This window comes from Dermacentor andersoni, chromosome 4 (assembly GCF_023375885.2).
Source record: "Dermacentor andersoni chromosome 4, qqDerAnde1_hic_scaffold, whole genome shotgun sequence".
In the NCBI taxonomy this organism is placed as follows: Eukaryota; Metazoa; Arthropoda; class Arachnida; order Ixodida; family Ixodidae; genus Dermacentor; species Dermacentor andersoni.
The window spans coordinates 3,414,411-3,420,341 of record NC_092817.1 but is presented as its reverse complement, the minus strand read 5'-3'; the positions used below and the strand labels follow the sequence as shown (position 1 = coordinate 3,420,341).

The window sequence follows — 5,931 nt, the reverse complement described above, 5'->3', positions numbered from 1 at the left end:
GATGATGCAGGCACTGACCAACTGAAGCCACATCCTACGCGGTTCACAGACTAGATAGGCAAAGCCGTCCGGGATGGGCCCTGGTATTTGTAAAGCCAAACCTGTTCTTCCAAAAAGTTAGTCTCAGCTGGAACCATGAAATCTAATGCGTGAAAATAACTTTCCCGACTTGTACTACCATGTTCATTGCCTGTTACAGAGCACCAGACTGCGACATCACTTTCACAAACGAACTCTACTGCGTACCTCTAGGTTAAATGTTTTGGTTTCCTCGTGCGAACTCTATACTTTGTGAGGACTTGAATTTTCCAGGCAATGTCTGGATTAATTTGGCTGCACATTCTCAACTCTTGAATGAATTCGTAAACCTAGTTCTGAGGTTTAACTTACCCGCCATGGTTGCTTAGTGGCTATGACGATGCGCAGCTAAGTACGAGGTCGCGGGATCGAATCCTGGCCCCGGCGTCCACATATCGATGGGAAATAAATGCAAAAACGTTCGTGTGCCGCGCTCTGGGCGCACTTGAAAGAAATAACTGACCGAAATAACTGCGGAGTCCCCCCGCTGTGTGCGGCGCGCCTCACAATCATCTAAATCGGGGTTTTGGGACGTAAAACCCCATAATTTAATTTAAATAATGTGCGTGTAACTTCTAGCAATTAGTAAAGGCGCTTAGTCGTGGCTCTAATAGTCTTGATTTACTTCTGGCCTCCCATTATAAACCGGCTCATTCAGTATAATCTATCACCCAGGCACGTACCCAAGGGAGGGGGGGGGGGGGGGGGGAGAACCGAAGTTAAGTGGCACCGCTTCTACAGTTATCAATCGAGCCGCCTGACGTAGCCACGTCTCTGCTGTGCTAATGTGGGCGTTTTCTAACCTTTCGCGGTGGGCGCAGTACGTCGGAAACCGTAGCGTCCGGCGCTATATACGCGGTTGTACGGGACTGGCGGCCACGTTTCGTTACGCAACTTCCCAAATAACAATACGAGTCAGTTTTGGCACTTGGTAGAACAGTAAACGAAGGATGCAAAAGAACTGCGATCATTCCACAAATAGATATTTCTCTATAATTATTCCAGACCTAATTCAAAAAAGGCTAAAAGAAATCTCGATTTTAGACTTTCGCTCGTTTACTTGTTCTTGGAAATGTTGTTCCTGTCCTTCTATCCGGCGTGAGTCCATTTGATGTCGTTCCTTGTTTGTCAAGTAAAGGAGAGGTGCATCTTTATTGCAAACGGCAGGCATTATTCACGTTTGTAATAATAAAGGTACCCCCACACCTCATTATCATAGCAAAATTACGTTGCGTACCCCCTCCCCCCCCAAAAGAAGATATCCTGGGTACGTGCCTGCTATCACCGGTCTCATCAGTCACTACTTGATTGTCTTTGATGTGTTTAGTGAAATTTCAGGTCATCTCACATCAACATAATTTATCCGCGACTATCAAAAAGTCATCTTTCCGGCACTTAACGAAAAGCGTTTTAAATATTATGAGCCGCTGGTTTAATCAATCTGTTTTAAGTGAAACAGTTGAACGTAAGTGGTGGTAACGTTTTACACTGCGCGAAGAAGACGGGACAAGTACAGAAACACAGACGCACACATAAAACGCAGACATTCAACTGACTTTATTTTGTGAAGGCAGAAAATTTGTGAAGTTCTACAATATAGATAAACAAGGAACAAACAACAGCGAAGAAATTGCGCACGACGCAGTGATGAAAAATAGCAATGCCACGTGTGCTCTAAGAGCATAGGAAAGTCTTCATATGCCCATCTGAGAATTCAAATTCCTTCGTTGATAGTGATATAGAAGGTGAACTGATGCAGTTGTCACCCCTTTTAGCGATATGGAATGCCTCAGTAACTTCTCTTTCTGTTTTTTTTTTTTATTTTGCCTTTGAAAGGAATTTGGTTTCTTGCAGATACGGCAAACAGATTTTGCTATCGCATCTCTTGCAGTGCAATGGTGATATTACTGCCCGTGCCCGTGCGCATGGATCGTTCGTGTTCCTCTGCACACTCATTGAAACAGCGGCCAGTTTGACCTATGTAGGACCTGCCGCAAAATAGAGGTATCTCATAGATAACATTATAGATGCATTTAGTGAACTTGTTCTGATGATTCTTCTTCCATGACCTATACTCCTTTTTTTTGCATTGCTCAGTGGTGGGCACACGTTGTTGAGTTTGCAAGGCTCTGAAAAAACAACGTGAATCCTATAACTTTCAGCAAGCTTCTTAATGTTATGGGATAGATAATGCAAATATGACAAGACAAAAGCTGGTTTTTGGTTAAAGAGTTGCTATCTCCTTTCTGGAGATTTTAGTTTTTGAGGCAGGTTCCCGGCCGTACTGCAAATTAAGGGATGAGGGTAGCCAGGGGACAACAGACGCTCAACCTGACATTTGAAACTGGATGAAACAGCACGTGCACAAGATCCCCGGGTGGTCAAAATTAATCCGGAGACCCCCACTACGGTGTGTCTCATTATCAGATAGTGGTTCCGGCACGTAAAACACTTTAATTTAATTTTGATAATGTGCTTGATACCACATTAGATAGACGTCTGGTACAGCAGCTAATAGGACGTCGAGACCCAAATTCTCATATTCTAGTTATTTTTCATATATCTATATGTAGAAGCGCTTAATCTAGTAATTGACAGAACTTATGTTTATTTCTTCGTGACGATTACTTTTTTCTAACTACGTGAAAATTTTTGGTCCGACGCTATTATGTACACAGAGCTCACTTACCAAAGAGCACCGCGGAACTGCCACTCGACACACTGTGCACAACAACCGACTAAGCGTGCGCTTGACTACGTGAGCAACCGGCAAGCAGGATTTCAAACACCTCGATGATAACGAGAAATGAAGCTCCCAAGTACATTCCGTTTGCAGATCCCATGGCGCTGAACGCCTGCAGTCCCTGCGGAGATAAACAGCCAATGGTCACAATGTCAATTTTTTTTTCGGTCCAATTGTGCAAAACTTGAATCTAAAACGAAACAAAAACCATCAATTTTCTTACGTCAAACTTGGGCACGGTGCGTATGTTGTCAAAGTTCGGTGTTGAAAAATAGACTACGACTTTGCTGAGGCCCCTGGAGAAGCGTAAAAAAAGAAAGACACTCGAGATTTTTCTCCTTCCTGTCCACCTTTTTTTTTTCTGTGACTGACATCCGCATGCTAACTTATACCCCATTTTTTTACTACGATGAAATAAAATACAGTGGTAGAGAAATAACAGACAGTGCAAGAAATAATAAAGAACGTACCCTTGCAAGATGCCAGGAGCAGTGCTGGCCTAAAGGAGAAAAAGCAAGAACCCAGCGAATGACGTTTTAAACAAGACTCACTCGGTAAATGACATAAAGCTCGTTTACACCGGCGACTTAGGGACGTAGCGCGACCGATTGCTACTGGCTACGAAAAAGCGACCCAAGGCGACCCACATTCAGACCGGCATGTGCGAAGGGCCCGTCGCCACACAGGAATATTTCGCGATTAGAGCCTTTCACGTCGGTTCACCAGGTCAAATTAAGCCTAGCGGTAACAAGCGTCCTGTTCGTGCGCACCTGATTGGTTCAGAACTTTGTGACTTTGGTCGCGCGACTGAAAAATCGAGCGGTGAGCAACTGACCCAAAACAAAGAGAAGCGACCATTTGCGACTTGTCCCTTTGCGACGAACTCGCGCGACGTCCTCAAGTCGCCGGTGTGAATGAACCTGCAGCTGCTGCACGCACATTCAGTGAAGTACGCGTTCAATTTGAGTCGCTCCACGACAACCGGATTTCTCATTTCTGTTTTGTTTTTTACGTTTTTACATTTCTGTTTTTAGGCGCGCTGCCGTGGCAGCATAGCAGCGCGCCACAAGAAGATTACTCAACACATTTACGATTACTGGTAGCGTCCCGTTGGCAAGAAAAATGGCATTTTCCCTTTTTGTTATTCAAGGAACTGACAGGTGTATGCCCATATTGCAACTCATAATGAGCGCGATAGTGCACGAAGGCTGGCATCTCGATGAGTTGGTTAATTGTTAATACTTTATTTCCAAGAGACGAAAGGGACGCACGAACAAAGCCATGGATGATCTGTTAAGCGATAAGGTAATCCCTCCTGTACTACTCCGCTTCTCTGGGGAAGGATCTTGTGTTACGGCTGTTTTGTTCCGAGCCTTGGACAGACGAGGGACGATCACAGCACAGCGAGTCAACCCCAACATATCGAGCTACAGCCTCATGCAGCGGTGACAATGGCAATGCCAGTCCTTTTGACATGCAACTTGCGGCGCTATGACGTAAAGCTATTCTAAACTTTTGTATTCCAATTCCGTAATAAGCATTGGCCGGTATCTTGTAGCGATGCCTTTTCAGACTTTTCGCGCTTGGCCAGTGGTCAGAGCGACGGTCTGCCCACATTATCAACTGGATCAGGCGGCCGTGTGTGGTGGATGATAAGAATAGCATAAAATAAGGCATAAGGCATCGCTACAATATAGCGGCCCTGCTATTGCTCAAAAGGTTCCATGCTGGATCCACTTCGCCTGTTTGTCACGCGACCTGCCACAACCGAGAAAACTCAAAGTGTCAAATTGACATGTACGCGATAAAAATGCATTATATGCCGAAAAAAACAAAGTTTTTCTGAATAGCCGGACACTGGCCCGTCCCGGAAGGAATAGAAAATGGCTGTCGCGGATTGTTCAGGCACTGGCTACTCGAACTTGCCGGAGAGCATGGGTATATTTGCGTACAATAAAACGTTTTGCATGACCGTGTAACGTTATCCAGCCTTTTCGGCGCGTATACGACATCACTCTGCCAAGTATTCTCTGCCGAGGATCCGTTTCAGCGGCATTTTTAACCTTCCGTAACACGTCGCCGTGATTTTCAACCAGTCACCGCGAGCGAAGTGAGCGAAAGCGGACCAGTCGAAATTGCCGGCACCACCCTTTTCATCCGTTTATCTGTTTTTAGTGCGCTGGCTCATAGCGTGCTCTTCGCCTTTTGTCAGCCAATTAGATAAAAAAAAATCACTCAATGTAGGCAATTTCATTCGTATTGAAAGCAAACAAAAGTGACCTCCCATAATCGAGGACATTGACGAAGAAAGACGTACACCGACCAAGTAAAACTTATTTAAAGGACAAGGACGTTTCGGCTTCCATGCGGAAGACTTGTTCACAAGTGGGCGAAAAAGGTTGAAGTGCCGGTTTAAATACATTTTAGCATATGGCGCTAGCACCGCGCGTAAGGCGGGGGGAGGGTTCCTTCACTTCGATTGAGCGTGTGTTCTGTAGTTTGTTGCAACAGAACTGCTCCTTGGCCTACTTGGTGCTTGCTACAAGACACGTTTTTTGCCGCAAGTTAAAACACACCCAAAGGAAGACACATAAACGCAACACGGGCAGCCGCATGTGTTGTCTTTATGTATCTTCCTTTTGTGTGTGTTTTAACTTGCGGCAAAAAAACATGTCGTTCTGTAGATTGTATCTCGAGAGACTCCAGGTATAAACATGACTTCCAGTATCTTTCCTGGCCGATTACACTTGTTTCCTCCAGTAAATATTGTGCGTAGTCGTTGCTGCGTGCACTGCCAAAGCATTTGAAGCCACTGTTCTCTAATCCACATCGTTTTGGTGTTGGCGCAGCCGTTGATTGAAGTTGCCCGTCTCCCCTATGTAGACGCAATCGCAATCCGCACAGGGGATCTTGTAAACAATGCCAGGAAAGGCTTCCTTCAGTAGCTTTTCCTTCCCGCTAACGAGAGCGTGCCTCAGTTTACACACAGGAACGTGAGTCACCTCAACGTCATATTTACGCAGCACGCAAAAAAAAAAAAAAAAAAACGCTGTAGAGAATACCACGCCTTTAATCTGCTCATGTGCAGAAAAGCTGCCCGACAGATGATG

General features: G+C 45.2%; 1 long non-coding RNA gene across 1 annotated transcript; it reads right to left on the bottom strand.

Annotated features, from left to right (window-relative positions):
- Positions 1 to 1,618: 1,618 nt before the first annotated feature.
- On the bottom strand, positions 1,619 to 2,936 carry LOC129386132 (uncharacterized). The gene is made up of 2 exons (XR_008613603.1): positions 2,768 to 2,936; positions 1,619 to 2,207 (listed from the first exon to the last, which is right to left on the bottom strand). It is a non-coding gene; the product is annotated as an uncharacterized lncRNA (long non-coding RNA).
- Positions 2,937 to 5,931: the final 2,995 nt, after the last annotated feature.